The following is a 16,963-nucleotide window of genomic DNA, read 5'->3' on the forward strand; positions in this document are numbered from 1 at the left end:
ATCATACCATTCATATCGTTTGTGACAAAATGTGCTTTGAGTGAGGTTAAAGTAGCGTAAAATTATGTTCAACTAGTACATATGATTCTGTAGAAACCATTAAGGAGACATAACATTAACTTAAAAACATCCATTGTTAAAAAAAAAATAGGAAAAAGTTAAAACATTAATGAATTACAACGACTTTACCCCTTAAACGTATCTTTCAACAGGTAAAATTATCAAAAAATTATAAAACCAAAGTTAAATAAACAATTGCTCAGTCGATATTTGTGTGTTTATAGAATATATTTAATTTGATGAATGATGATACTAATAGTGGTTGAAAAAGAGGAAATGTAGAATGTATGTTATTATATGCGACAAGAAAAGCTATTGTGGGCTAACAATAGTTAACTCGATGCATTGATGGATGATTAGAATGTAAAAAAATTATATGTAGCTCGACATAATTATGTGGTATTGAACTATCAAGTAGAAAGAATGAATGCATTAACTGTGTGTACTTAGAATAAAACGAATTGATACAAAGTGATGATTATACTTGGACAAAGAGAATGGGATATCGCAATCTATACAGCTAAAATAATTAAGTTAAGCTAACTAAATAAGCTACTTAAGCTAAGCAAAATGTATCTCATGTAATGACTCAATGTAAAATAGTGAGAAAAAGGAAGAGAGAGTTATATCTCGAGAAAAAAAAACACAGTCTAAAATATTAAATATAATGTAATTATCTTCGTATCTGGGTTATAGAACCTATGTGTAAAATTAAATATTCGCTCAAAAAAAAACAAAAGATAAAAAATAAAAAAATAACCTCCTAAGAATAAAATGGTCTATAGCTCTGATTCAGAATGTGTACTAACCTAACAATAATAATGTACCTGGAATGATTTACTACTACAGTCTTAGGTATGGTTTAATTCGGATACCGGTGATGTTGAGTCCCGTTGATGTTCTGGTGGTGGTGATTGTTGTTCAAGATATTTATATAATGGCATATCAGTGAGTGTGCGAATAGATTAGTGGTAGAGATTAGTGGTATTCTTCTTATTATCGTTTCAGGTGGTGAGCGAGCTGGTATAGTAGTAGAGCGTGGGGCTTCAGAGCATAAACAGTTCGTTTAAAGAACCTTATCATACTATTTTTCATTTAAATCTTAACACAATTATATTTCCAGTTATATTTCACTTTTTAATGTAAATACATGTTAAATGCAAACCACAACACGACAGCAGAACAGACAGTTGGCATAGGTATCGTCTAGGTTGGCACAGGAAACGCGCCATACCGTTGTTTACCGCTGTATGTAAATCTCATGTGAGATCAGTTTTACCACCTTACTGTCAACAACTGTAGAAATTGTTGCATTGAATCGTTTATTGAGAAATACCCAAAAACAAATTTTTAGATTTTTCTTCTAGTATAATAATAATGTACAAATTAAAATACATCATTTGGTGCAGAAATCACCCATCTGCGAACACATGTTGGTTATGGGGTTTCTGCAATAAACGATCCTTGGTAACAGTTGCAGAAGTTCATTACTTTTTCATAATGAGATTTTAAATTTTTATGTAAATGTGTAAGATTGATAGAATGATTTTTATGGTAAAACTATTACCTAAGCTATTATAGAAAATATTTTGATTATTTGTTCAATAAAAAAATACCGGGCTTGTGCCTAGCGTCCTAGTACAAAAACAAATCTGTATGTACGTTACAGTACGTTTTATCTCAATTGAATTAAACATAAGTAGAGAAGATAATATAGTTTTATAATAATTTTAATCCACTGTGTTCTTCCACCGTGTAGACTTGATTTTCGGTCAACCAGACATTAAGCCTTCGTTTCATGGGATTTTTTGTCACTCGTATAAAGTCTGCAGGAAGAAGGTTCTAGAGTTTGGCACCAATAGAAGTGGGTCTCTTGTCGTGAAGGGCCACCCGGTGTTTAGTCAGTGGAATTAATTCTTGAATCCTGGCTGCTATTTTAAGATTGTCCTCTGATGTTGGAAGGGAGGTCAAGTCGATCTATGTGGAGAATGACTTCTTGGATTTAGGTTGTTGGGGCAGTTGTTTTTTGAAATTCTTTGAAATCATCTCTATAGCTGTTACGTGGGCCCAGGTTGACTAGGGTTCTGACAACTGGCTTTTGTCCTGTCAACGCTCTCTTTGGGTTATAGGAAGATGTACTGTCTCACACTATAATTTCCAGAGTTTCTAAGATACCATAATAGGCTAACTTAAGACTATATATATGCTTAATTCTGCCTTTTACGTAGACTGCAGATTATTTTTTTTCCATAGAGAGATGTGTAGTCCCCAGGTGAGATTGGTACCCTAGGTGATTTCCTGTGTATCTGATTCTTCTACCTGAGTAACACCAAGAAAAGAATGAATGTGATTTTCCTGTTATTTTAAAGTTGGTTTTTTTTTTGTTTTGGATGGGTTAGCAAGTCATTCATTGAACAGTACTCATATGTTATATAAAGGGGTATATACTTAGTTACTGCGTTTATGCTTAGTTTTCAGTATTTTCGTTCTAAAATAGCAGTGTTGTGTCCTCCGCATACATTACTGATATATTGTACCAACAGACACTAGCCGTTTAGGAGTGTACTCAAAAGCGACTCGGTGTAGGAAGAGAAGCCTCAGCAGTCGTCCACCATGTTGGCAAGCTGGCATCGTTGTCCAAGGAACGTGTTATGTATTTCCCGGGTACAGTTTAAGTAAATAACCGTATCCAATTCAATAAATTTCTCGACATTTGAGTTAACACACAACGTGATATACAGTTTATATACATAACTCTCACAACTTAGTTTGGGCACAACGTGGATACACACACTGTATGTAGAAGGCAGACGATTCCTACAACTAACTCAGAAATAGGATTAAATTACAGGTAACTAGAATTCGAGACACGAGACAACAATAAAATGGAGAGAATAAAAGTTTGAACGAAGTGCGTAATTAAATGGCCTGGTTAGGGAAATTACTAGAAAATTGAAGGAGAATGAGAACCCGAAATGAAGAAGGTCTTTTTTCCAGAGTGGAGGGAAGTGGACGACACCGATACAATTAGCGTCGGTATACCACCGAGAAACGGTGAACAACGCTAAACAAAAACGGAAATTTATTGAATCAGCCATTTAGAATGCCTGAATCTGGTTTTAACTGCCAGGGTCTGTCATGGAAGTGCCCCTACCACTGACCGTCTCATTCTATCTCTCTCCTGTCCTGGGGGAAGTGTGGACCTTTGGTCTAACTCAGGGCAGGTTAAATCAAGAATTTGTCAATTTGTAAATTTGTCTCTCCTCCCTCTCTTGCTGCGAAATTTGTTTAGTTTTAGCAATTTCAAAATTATAAAATTTTACTGTTAGTATCAATTAATATTTTTAATGTAGCATGGTTGCGATTTCATAACGTGTTCTGATTATAAATAGTAGTCTATGACTTCTATTAAACCTGAACTGAGAGGAGAGCGTAAAACAGACCTAAGTGTGGTGAGATTCAAGAACCACATGCAATCATGTTTGGTCATACACTTAGACCTCTTTTCCGGTTTCGGAGACTAGTCAAAAACACGACCTAACTGATTATAATTGATCGACTTCTTGTATTCCAGCTAAGTGTCTTGTTTATCCATTAAAGTAAAATAAAGAGAAGATGTTATATTTTTGTTGGTTACTGTACAACCTTCTCATGAAAATGAATTTAAATTAGATTTAATGAAATACTTAATTATGTTTGGTTAAAGTTACGGTATATATTTTTTTATGAGAATGCTAAGTATCTAAAACATAGTTGTATTTGCCCTTTTAAGAGACTGCAAATTAAAACAATCTAAAGACTAATTATTATTAGCAATTAGTTTTCAAAACTCCAAACCAAAACCACTTTTAACAGAAGAGGAACATCTATAACGATGATTCCCGATCAATAGTTTCATAATTCTATGTTCATAAAAAGTAACTTGTATTGGGGAAGTAAGATTTTTCTAAATTGAAATATTGTGTTTTGTACAAAACACGACGAATTTTGAAAGATAAACAGTATTCCCAGTGTATACTCATACACTTTAACAACGTTAGTGTTCCTACACTCCAGACGTAACATAGGGTGATGCAACAAGACGTTTACTGTACAATGAATAACTGACGTGCTCTCAACCAGCTTTCACGTCTTCTAGAAACTACACTCCCTGTTTATTTTACCTATAGAGTTTGTTTGCCAAAATGGCTAGATATTTAAGAAATAGTTCATCGTTACTGTCATTATTGCTTCGTCGGACAGTTATTTGTATCTAGCTGCTTGTTAACAAATAAACACTTTATTAAACGGGAATTAAGAAAACTTAGATGAAGAATTATAGTCAAACAAAAAGCTATACAATCTCAGGTAGAAATCAGGAGAAATCTCAGGTTTCGACCCCGTGTAAAAACAACAAAAATCTGCAATACCAATCATTTTCATTATTTTATATTTTAAAATTGTTAGTGTATTCTGTTTTTCAACTGTTTGTGAATCTTCCCAAAGCCTTGCTATAGACGTTTACCTTATCAATGTAAACATATGTTTACCAGAGAACAAAAACTTTTTCCTACAGTCAATCGACAAAGTGGGCTTCCTTTAACAGATTATAGTACAGAAAGCTTTACTTTGGCAAACAGTTTTTACTTTGGCACACACCAGTATTCCAACAAAACAATACGAAACAGCGTGCACGTAATTATGCACGTAATCCGCATATGCTTGAAAATAACTTGGGCAACACTTAAATATATTACGACTACGATCAGCTGGTGCAGCGTTTCCTATTTCGTTCAATGTTTAGATTAACCTAACCTAAAAAAAACGTGTTGTACAGTGTTTGAAAGACAAATTATGTATATGATTTATAGTAACTGTATGAAAAATATAATGTATAACATGAGTGCAAACTGCCTTTGCTGCACTTGAGAAACTTCCCACACTCGCCTACGGCTCGTGCTCAAACATTTATTTCTGTTGTGTGCAGCAAAGTGCCACTTCGCTCACTAGTTACACAAATAACTATTTCTTTATAAGGATTACATTTATAAGGTAACAATTTTATATAAGGACAATTATAGCACACAAGATTGCGTATTCAACTACCTATGACAATTAGGATTCCTTACGTGGCAGATATGACCTAAACCTAGAAATAAAACTAAAACTTAAATTTTTACAATTTAATTTTGAGATATGATACATAATTGGAGAAGTGATAGAAAGGTGATGTTTTAGAGGGGTCTGATCGATAGAATTACATCAAAAGTTACCTTAATCTATCGTGTTGTGATTTTTTCAAACTTGTGTTTTCAGTTTAATGTAATTCAATGTATTTTTTGGTCTAGTGTCATTTGAAAAATTAGAACTTCTTATAACTCCTAATATGATTCGATTTAAATTTACGTATAACCTGAAAACCATGTTGATCCCACGTATTACGGGAGATTGTAATCAACATTGTCATACGCGTGCAATTTGCTGCATACTGATTTGAAGCCTGATAGAAATATACTAGCCAGTTAGGTGCACGTTTTCAATTTAATATTTATTGGACGCTTGCAAATATTGTTAGTCTTAGATAAAAGGTCTCCTAAAAGATTGCCTGAGTGCATAGATGACATGTCTCATACAAACAAAGATGGATTTACTATAGTACTACCATAATGTCTTACATTGTTTTAAAACTTTGAAATATATCATCAATCTTACTAATATTATCATCAATAAAACTGTGATGTGTGATCTGTGATCTATGATCATACATCATACTTTGTGTAAAAATAGTTTCTTTGTTTCCTTTGGTTGTTGTTATTTTCAGCAAATCATTTAGACAATTTTAACTCTACTACTATTGTTTCTGAGTAAATACTGGTTTTCTAAAGTGGCTATGGTCTCGAGGTAAATGATAATAAAATTGCATTTCTGATTGGAATTTTGGAAATTGTCTTAATGAAATTTGATAAGGCATGTAGTTAAAACAAAGGCAAAAGCCTAAATAAAAATATAAACCAATCATAACTAAAACTAAAATGTATTTTTAATAAATAATCAAATCAATTATAATTATTGATGAATCTTTCGTGGTGCAATGATTTCATCGTTTAGATCATGTCTGTAAGGCAACATAAAAATGAATATTAATATAGCTAACCTTTATTTGTTATAAAAACCCAATAAACTTCGTTGTGACTAGAAAATGTATTTTGTGTTCTGTCACTATGCCTTAAAAAGCTTATAAATAAAAACTAAAAAATCTTCATTTGTAGGGATACAAACATTAGCTAGCAGTCCCCACTTATTGAAGTCATGGAAGAACGATTGAAGGACAAGTGTTATTATCATAAAAGAGTGAAAAACGTGTTATTCGATCAATTGTACATAATCTGTTTCCTCAAGTAGACCAAATCGATAATTAACATTTAATCCATAAAATATTTAAAATAAATAGCACATAGTCATAATTGCGAACCCCCTAAAACACAGTATTAAGTTCCGAAAGCCTAATAACATAGTAATATAATAATATAGTATATAATGGGTTAAAGCAAAACTTAAATAAGATAAATACGAGTAATTTAAAAGGCTACTCAATATCTTTAAACCCATGACAATATTTTGTCCTTGTTGATGAAGAAGTTTTAGTCTGAAATCGAAATAATCAACTTGTAACAGTAAATCGTAATAATGGTATACGACACACACCATAACTATGCTACAGCATGTTCCGAAAGTTTTAATGAAGCTGGTGTAAAGTTTTCAAGTCGCTTGTTACTTCGTACGAAAGAACAACTTACAAAGCTACATAACTGTGGCAGAATTTACACCATAAAATGTTATTTTACACTAGTAAAACACAACATGTCAATTTAAACTCTACACTACGATAAATGTTTACATCAAAAAATATTAAATGGTCCTTAGCAACTTCCCTCGGAATTTAAATATTTTTTGCGATATTTGACTCCTCAAAAGTGATATTTGAACCTTTTTAGTGAATTTCCCATATAGGGAATAAGCTATTACCGTAGTACTCATGGTAAGACCTGGACGCGGGACCGATTTTTTTTTCGTTTTGAGGTCCCTAGAGGCCAAAAACACCATCCGTTAAAATTCATATATATATATATATATATTTATATATTTATATGTTTATATATATATATATAAATGCATTATTAAAACTAAGTACCCTTTTTTTAATTCATTTTATTTAACAACGACTAGTTTCGACGATTATCTCATAGTCATGTTGTTTTTATATCTAACAAATACAATAAACATTTTATCTAAATAATAAATACAATCATATGATTTCATAGGTTTTGATGTCTGACTTTAGATTTCTTCTGTTTTAAATGGTCTTTATACTATATATAATAATTTTCTCTCTTAATTTAACTGCAGGATTTTTTCAAATATTTTATTTATTTAAAGTAGTTTATTATATATAGTAAGTGCCTAAAATTGACCGTAGACATCTGTTGACAAAGACCTGAATGGCTCGGTCGTTTCTACTGGACTCTTTCCAGGTCTCACATCCGTGTACAACGGTGTATAATTGTAGCTTTTTGCAAGCGTAATAATGATTATTTAGTACTAAACAATTTACATAAAATGTTTATTGTATTTGTTAGAAAAACAACATGACTATGACATAATCGTCGAAACTAGTAGTTGTTCAATAAAATGAATAAAAAAAGGGTACTTAGTTTTAATAATGCATTTATATATCAAAATAGTAGCCCTAATCACTACAGTTTTCCTAATATATATATATATATATGTATATATATGTGTGTGTGTGTGTGTGTGTGTGTGTCCGTTAGCACGATAACTCGCAAAAATGATCCGATTTTGATGAAATTTGGTACAAACGTGTAAACCTACGTTTATTCGAACGAGTTCGCGATCCAGCTTGATCGGACCATGGGAACGGGGGTTTACGGGGGGTTTTATGGGGTAAAAATAGGTTTTTCCCATTTTTGACCAAAAAATCTAAGAATTTTGCAATTTCTTTCCAAACCATTTTATAGAGCTTAAAAAACAAATAATTTTGTATATTGAAGCGTTATTATGCGCCTAATGGTTACGGAGAAAATTCCAAAAAATTGTAAATTTAAAATCCCCATGTTATTCTTATGGAGAATAAGTAAACTGTTGTAGTTTGCTTGTTTATGAACATATTTTGATCAAATTTGGAAAATGTATTTATTTCTTACTAACTATTAACATAAAAAAAAAACAGTTTTACCCTCCCTGATGCAGCAAACCTAAGTACTTGTTAAACTAATTCTATTTAAATAGGGAATAAATGTTATATTTTTAAGTAGACATTTCAGTATAAATCCAATCAGTCAAATGGAAATTCGCTTAGTCTGCAGGTTTGCTGCGGCGGGGGTATTTTATCTTTTAGGCAATCTGGTGGCTAATATCTACAATGAAAGTTTTGTATACATTACAAAGTGACTGATCAACTAAACTGTTTAACAACTGACTGTTTAAACTGAGTTTACAAATTAATAGTTATTTGGGTGTAGGAAATAAAAGCAGGGATTATTGCAGTGATATTTACAATAAAACATATAGTTGTTGTAGTAATAAATTTTATATTTAAACTCACAACATGATAAATTATTTTATTAAATTACTTTTAACACAACATCAAAACACTAAGTGATAGTTTTTATGTGATGAGAACGGCTTAGTTAATAAAGCAGCTGCTCCTAATTATATTACAAAGTCCTTTTAACTTTCTCCCCCTATACCATACATAGTAAATGGAGAAAGTAGTGCTTTCGTCAACATTTTCGAGTTTGAGTTTAGAGTGGATGGGTCCCCCTGGACGTAGAAAAGTGGTTTTCGACGTGATTTCTGTGTGTGTGTGTTGATGTTTACAGAGCTACAGACCATGCCCGTGGTCTGATTTTGATTAAATTTGGTATGTAGGTACTAATCCATGGTATCTCCTGGTCTTTGTTTATTTTTGAAATTTAGACTTTTAATAGTGATTTTCCCATACAAATCCATAAATCAACAGAAAATTCAAATGTTCTCGAAAACGACCCAATAGAAAAAATAGTGTTAATCCCATAGCTGCACAGATTATTGTTCAGAAGTTATTGCAACTTATGTATTTTTGCCATTGAAAATCCTATAAAATAACGAAAGATAGGATTTATTTTAAAGCACGTTTTGATTAAAATTAGTATGGTCCAACCTAAACAAAAGGTCCAATTCTAAACAAAATATTGTACCCACCCATTGATTGTGGTATAAATAACGTTTCTAAAGTAATTGCAATTTTTGTGATTTCCCCTATAAAATGTCGTAGTTACTGCCACCACTTACCCAGGATAAAGGTTGTTATAATAACAGTAAGTCTTTATCACTTTTGACGATTTTACATTGATAATCAATGTAAGATTATGTCAAGATAATCAATGTAATAAAGAAAATACTACGTCGCTGTAGTAAATAAGGTCGGAACTTAAAATCTATACGCATGTAAAACAATGACTAAGTGTTTACTAGCTAATGGGAGAAAGTATGTGTCAGATTGCTGACACCATTTAATATCAAGGCAATGTTTTGTCTTTAAATCTTCTTGGTTTCTTTAAAGAGAAGAGTTTGTATCAATAAATCTTCTAATATACGTGATCATTCCTAAAACCTTTAAAGGTCACTGTTATCTTTTGGTCTGGATAGTTTTAATTGACTTAAGCTTACATTATACTATTGATATGTTGTAAGCTTGTGTCCAAGGTAGCAGACACTGTCAAGGGAATTTTGACGTTTTACTTATATGCAATAGATTAAAACCAAAATATTTTGCTTTTGTTAGGAATTTTGTTACTCTGCTATCATGTTTCTCCTTCAATCTACCAAAAACCAAGACATAATCTATGTATAAAATTACTCCGTCTTTGCCAGATTAAAATATTTGTATAGACATTTGATCTTTAAAAACCCTAAACCTTTATAGAAGAAACCATATACTGGCACGTGAAAATTGAAAATGTGCAGGTAAGTGAACACACACTCTCGTGCACTATCGTGCACACTCTCATGCGTAGTAACATTATAATTTGTTGCAAGCAAGGTCACAAGACTAAACACGTCAACGTAACCATTCGTATATCTATTGTATATTGTACTGTTATAAACAAATAGTATATTAAATATTTTATGAAATTGTCATAAAAATAGTGGAAAGTGAGTAATTTTATATATTAGATCATATGTAGATTTCGTTAGGTTAGGACCTTCTATTTCAAGTTAAAATGTGCATTGATTTGGTTGTTGCATACAGGTAATACAGTTTTGGTTGTACATAATTTAAACAGTTGTAGCGAGTTAAAATAGTTTGGACAGTTTAATCAGTTTTTGTGTAGTAAACTATGGATTGATGAAATTTAGCTGGTGATAAACATATAACGAAAACAGTTTCGCTATACTACACACACAATAATATACATACACACTATTTATTCGTGTGATTAACACCTGTTCATTTGACTGGAGCAAGCAATATTTGTTATTGAAAGTAATCTGATTTTTGATTTCCCAGTTGAGTCTATATTAAATTTTAAAGTCAAATTCATTTACATTGGCGAAGTATGTACTGTAACGGTTGTTTGGTTTTTGTTTTAATTTGATCAAGATCAAGGATCGGCCCTATGTTAGTTTTCAATATATATATAACTAGCTGCTGTACCCGTGCTTTGCAACGGGATGAGGTTGCGAAAGAGATACATTTGTTTTGAAAGAATTTAAGTGTTATTAAACGTATTTTTATCTACTCTCCTTAAAATTAATAACAAGTATTATGTTGGTTAAGAAGCCAGCTATAAATACTTAAAACTTCAAACCGTGAATATATTACTTATTAACTGTCTTAGTTTATCTAAAACAAAAAAACTTAATATATCCGGATTATTGATTATTATAAAAAATACAAATTGTACTTGAAATTCGTCAGTGAAATATGTTTAATATTGTTACAAAGAACTTTTTTTATGTAACCGTATCATAAAAAGGAGGTGGCTTTCTAAATTGTTTCTATAATTAGACTAGTTTGACCAATATACAAAATGCTATATTAAATATAAAGTAATGTATTTAAATGTGTTTCCAACCAAATTAAACCTTGTTTGGGGGTTTTTATGGGATGAAGAAGAAACAACCTGAACGCATATATATGTAATAATATCATATATATATATATATATGAAATAGTCATAAATATATCCCTAATGCTTTCCATAAAACCAACTTTATTGGATAATTTTTTAGTTCGGTATATTGAATATCTACTTGATTTCAGGCTCTACTTGGGTTAAATAATTTGTGTATAGGTAAAAGTTTGACTATACTTCAGAATATTTTGAAGTGAAATCGCTGAACTTAGCCTACTGGATATATATAAATTCGTGTTTTCAGCTGAACTATTATTAGACTAAGTTATGTTTTCTTATTCGTGTTTGTACTTCTTCAGAATTTGACAAATGTTTCTGGATGTAGGTAGCCTAGAATATTGAAATTTGACAACATTATAGGAAATTTAAGGATAAAATATTGTTTGGACTTAGATTAACCATCCATCATAATTGCTTGCTTTCCTTGTTTACCACTGATATACCAAGCAACTAATAATATTCCAACTAAAACTAAATATAGTAACTCAAATTATTCTCTCCATTACACTTTGAATTTTGAGCTACCATATGTTAGACATTTTGAACCACCCCTACTCTACCAAGAAAATAGCAATTTAATTTACTGAAGACAACTTTACAACGAGCTAGTTAGGCTATAAGTTATTAGATACCGTAGTACTAACAATTAATTAATTTCATGTTAGTTCCGTACACCTAAGATTCTCAGACTTCTAATAGGTGATTTTAGTCTTCATATTTTGTAAATAGAATCTTTTTATAAAGGTATAAATATATGTGATATAATATCTTTTGTAGATGTTGGAGATAATTATTTTATGTTTGTTAAACTTTATATCAATGGGATTTTTATACCATTCTTTTATCTATTTCAGCTACAGAAAATAACTGTTGGTCTCTTCGACAGTTTGGCCTAAGGCCAGAGGGATGGTTCTCAGACAGGTTTACGTCTACTGCATAGCTTCATTGACTGCTCCTGTGACATTTTTTTTTTTTAATAGGTCATAGATTATACAAAACTCTAAGTTAACGTGCATATTTGAGATTATACATATGTCGTTATATGAAATAACTACTGTAGCCGCCGAACCAGTGATGCGCAACGGGAAGGAACATGAAAGAGAATAGTACATCTTTTATGGATAGATCTGCTGTATGAAATTATTAACACATAAATTTATATAATGTGGATAAAGCACCAACAAAATCGTTTTAAAATACCTGGTTTACACCAACGGAAAATTCTGCTAAATTGGTCAAATAGTTCTCACTTGATTGACCATGTGATATACTCCAAATTTTCGAATTAATATTAATTTCTTCCATCTCATTGACTTGTTCATTTATGAACGCAAAATAATAATAAATCGCTACTCCATTTTAGATATTATTTTTAAGAAAAACAAATATATATATATATAACCACAATGCATCCTTGTAAACATTTTGAAGGTTGAATTATTTTTTTGAACTACATACGACTTTTTTATATTTTTATGGGACAAATACAAACATAATTGTCAACAATCTTAATTTGACAGTTCCCGTTATGCATTATTACTTTTTGATGTGGTTTAGTTCAAAACAGCTGTCATAAGAATAAAAAAATAATAACATTGTTGCATGCTCTTGTCAACTTTTAATGATATTGAACAATATAGAATAGTTATTTGTGGAACTAATGGGCAAAGTGGCACTTTGCTGTACAAGAGAGAAATTTTTACGCACGAGCCGTAAGTGTGGAAAGTTTCTCAAGTGTAGCAAAGGCTGTTTGCACTCGTGTTATACATTATATTTTTCCTACAGTTACTATAAATCATATAAATAATTATTCTTTCAAACGCTGTACAACACGTTTTTGGGTTAGGTTAAATCCAAACATTAATGAAATGGGAAACGCTGCACCAGCTGATCCTTGATCGTAGTCGCAATATCTTTAAGTGTGGCCAACTTATTTTCAAGCGTACACGTATTATATGACGTGGATAATAAAAGCACGCTGTTTTGTGTTATTTGGATGGAATACTGAGGTGTGGCAATAACAAATGTGCGACAAAATTAAGTAGATGCAGCAGTGAGCAACTTTCTGTGATACAATCAGTGCAAGGAAGGCCACTCTGTCAGGTGACTGTAGGAAAAACAGCATATTTGTACAGTTAAACAGTTGTCAAGATTCTGTGACTTGTTTAAGATATGAATACCCATAAGAGACACATAGGAGGCCAGGGTGGAGCTCATAAAGATTGTTGGCTTAAATATATGCATATGTAATTGTGAATAAGAACTTTTGTCATGTCCATGCAAAATTTCTGCCCAATTCGACCAGTAGCCAAGTTTATGCATGATAGAGCCCCAAATAAACACAAAGCTTTTTATTTTTTAAATAGTATGTATAAAGTATGATTATTCTTTTACTGTCTTAAATTATTGGCAAATATGAAAGGAAAATAGCCACATCAATTTAGCTTTAAACCATCGTTTCCTGTTATATTTGTGATTTAGAATACTGTTTAATTTCCAAACAAATCCCATCTCCTACCATAGTATAGTAAATAGATACACATTAAAGATAACTACGTTCCAAAACAAAAGTAGGCTGGGCATATTTAGACATAATACTGAGTTTAAATTCAATAAGCACCCATCACTGGTCCCCTAGCTAACCTTTCATATAAAAGACATTATAGTTGGGAATTATTTTCAAATATAATGGCACTGCGATGCAAAAGATATTATTGTCCATTGTAGTTTAGTTTGCAATAGGCTACGTATCTACGGCATTGCTATGCTGTCGATGAAGTTACCTTATTAGTGTGGATAGACTCGCCCACCGCAACAATGCAAGTATTGCGTTAGTGAGAATAACTTCAAAATGAGGAATGCAATCTTGTAAAGGGTTCATTTATTAACTACCGTATATTATAAAACGCATTAATATAAAGAATACTGTGATATGCCACATGAAATAATAGTCAGGTCAAAAGAAACTATCCTTAAATCTGATGTCTGATAAATCTAAAAACATATATGAGTTTGAGTATTCTACCATTGACTGTTGGATACTGAATTGATAGTTGTATTGATCGTCAAACATTCTACGTTTACAAAGTAGCGAAATGATTTGGTACGGTTATGCTAGTCAAAATATCTAAATTAGCAAAACATTTTTTGTAAAAACGTATTGCTGGTGATATGGCGTAAAGTATCATACTCACCCAACTCACCTGGAAAGGCATGAACTACTGCTAGCTGGTACTACTGGTACTGGTACAGTACAGTAAATGTAAGCACCTACTTCCTGGCCTTGTAACCTATACAAAAATACTCTGAGTTTAAGTTTTTAGGGTTTTGCTTTAAATTTAAAATAAAATATTTTTTTTTAATATAGGATTTTTTTTCAATTATCTTTCAGGACATATGGCGGTATAAGTGTTTGACGTTACGGTATTACATTTGCTTTTTCGTAACTAAGGATATAACGTGCGACGATGGAATCAAATCTCTTAACAAAAGACGATACCATAGTTTCTCGTGTATCTAAAAATTGTGTGAACCTCTTGGAAACGTAATCACTAGTTGTCCACAACTTAGCTGATATTACATTAAATGACTAGGGCTATTCAAAAGATTTCGAATGCTACATAGCCTAAGCGTGTTTCTAATCTTCATTATGAAGCTCCTTTTTAGTTAGGTCTACTGCGAATTTCAGATGTTTGTATATTATACATTTCATATTCCAGGTGTCATAAGGTAAATTATATCATTATTACATTCTATTTACTTGTATTTTTGTAATTTGCTATATTAATTCATCTGGCCTATGCACTTTTATAAGCGGGTGTAATTGAAAAATGAAATCACCGATTTTAAGCAACTTTTTATATTTTTCTATTGTAATGATATGTTTTAAAGTTTTTGTAATAACCAGTAAAAACAGCACGAAAATGCACATTTGCCACGTAACACATTGGGTTGATCTGTACAACAAAACCCAATATCTTATAAAAAGCGTTGAAATTTGAAATTTGATGGAGTTAGAACAGAACGAATATAATTTAGATGAATACAAATTCACAAGCAGCAGAGCATCATGTGCTGCATTACATTTTCTCTTGCGTAAAATGAAGAGGATCATGCTCAAGATTGTAAATAAGCCCTCGGATACTTGATACTTAGAAGCTATTTGTATGCAAATGTTTGTAAACTCAAGCAAATATTTCCTTAACAATATCTTAGATTAAAGTAACTCAGTTTCACTTAACTTTAAAGGTGTGTTTCTTTTATTATTTTTGTGACGTAATATGATAGGATAATTTTTATTAATCGTATTAGGACACAGTTAATAGATTGTGATTTCAAGCCTAATATTTTTACGATTCCCAAACGAAAGGCAATACTGCAAACAAACATTAAACTTTTCCACTCATAATCCAAAGACATTGTTAAATCTTTTTCCTTAAAAAAACAAAATTTAGGTACACATTTTAGGCATTACATTTTTTATAAAAATACATGCACGCACAGTTATGGACACTAGTAAAAGTTAGTAAAAAACTATTTAATCGAACGTTACTAAAAGAATACGTTATCTACAATGGAAAACGTTTTTTATAAGAAATATTCTGTAAAACTGCACTTTTTAAAATCTATAAATTTTATTATCAAAGCTAATTCCAGCTATAATTTTTTTAGGAATGTTTTTACAGTAATCGTCTTACAGTCCTATAACTTATCACTAAAAAGCTACCCTTGCAACTGTACGAATAAATTGAACTAAATGTTGATGAAAGTCTGATAGAACAACCAAAACAACACATTAGTGTACATTAGTTTACATAATTCTTCCTTGTAGCTACAGGACCTAATCAATCTGTGTTTTTTCTCCACAGATGAGCCGATAAACTGTGGTTTGTCTTTATATTTGTTTCTTACAGGTATGGTTTAGAAATAAATCAAGTAATTATGGGCTAAGATATATTGACCTATCTTTCTAAAAGTAGTCTATGTATGTAGTAGCAAGGCGTATACACCTTGTGTAGTAGTGTGGACTAATATGTAAGTAATAGTAGTAACTAGTAACGTATGTACTCATAAGAATTAGCCATATGTACTCATTAGACTTTTTTATTTGTTCACATGTACGTACTAAAGTATGCAGTAGTTTTATATTAGCATTGCTTTCAGTTACTATTTATAAGTGAGCCATTTAGCCAACAAGCTAGAATAGTTGTTATTTGTGTAACTAGTGAGCAAAGGGAGCAATTGACTCACTCGAGAGAAATACTTACTCACGAGCCGTAGGCGAGTGAGGAATGGTTTCTCGAGTGAGGCAATTGCACTTTGCACTCGAGTTGCACATTATATTTTTCCTACAGTTTCCATAAAACAAATAAATTGGTAAAGAAACGTATTATATTTTTACATAGAAATGAACTTTTAATATGACATTTAATGATACAACAGTACAACAGCTGACCAGCTGATTTACAGCCAGTTCTGCCAACGTATTTCGCGCGCATACGACCTTGTCTGCATGTTACGCGCTCACTATTTCGTGCCTTCAGGTTGCAAATCTGGAGCGAGTGAGACAAAGTAATTAGAGTGAGAGCAAATTGGCCACATTGCTTTCTCAAATCAGTGAGAGAACATGTACATTGTTAGGTAACTGTAGGACAATAATTGTATCATAACGGCAATATATGGTAAAGAGGCTTTGTATTAAAGCTGGAGATCAAAAACTTAAAATG

Source organism: Macrosteles quadrilineatus, unplaced genomic scaffold (genome assembly GCF_028750875.1).
Source record: "Macrosteles quadrilineatus isolate MER2022 unplaced genomic scaffold, UCM_ALF_1.0 Scaffold_1__1_contigs__length_201487025, whole genome shotgun sequence".
Classification (NCBI taxonomy): domain Eukaryota; kingdom Metazoa; phylum Arthropoda; class Insecta; order Hemiptera; family Cicadellidae; genus Macrosteles; species Macrosteles quadrilineatus.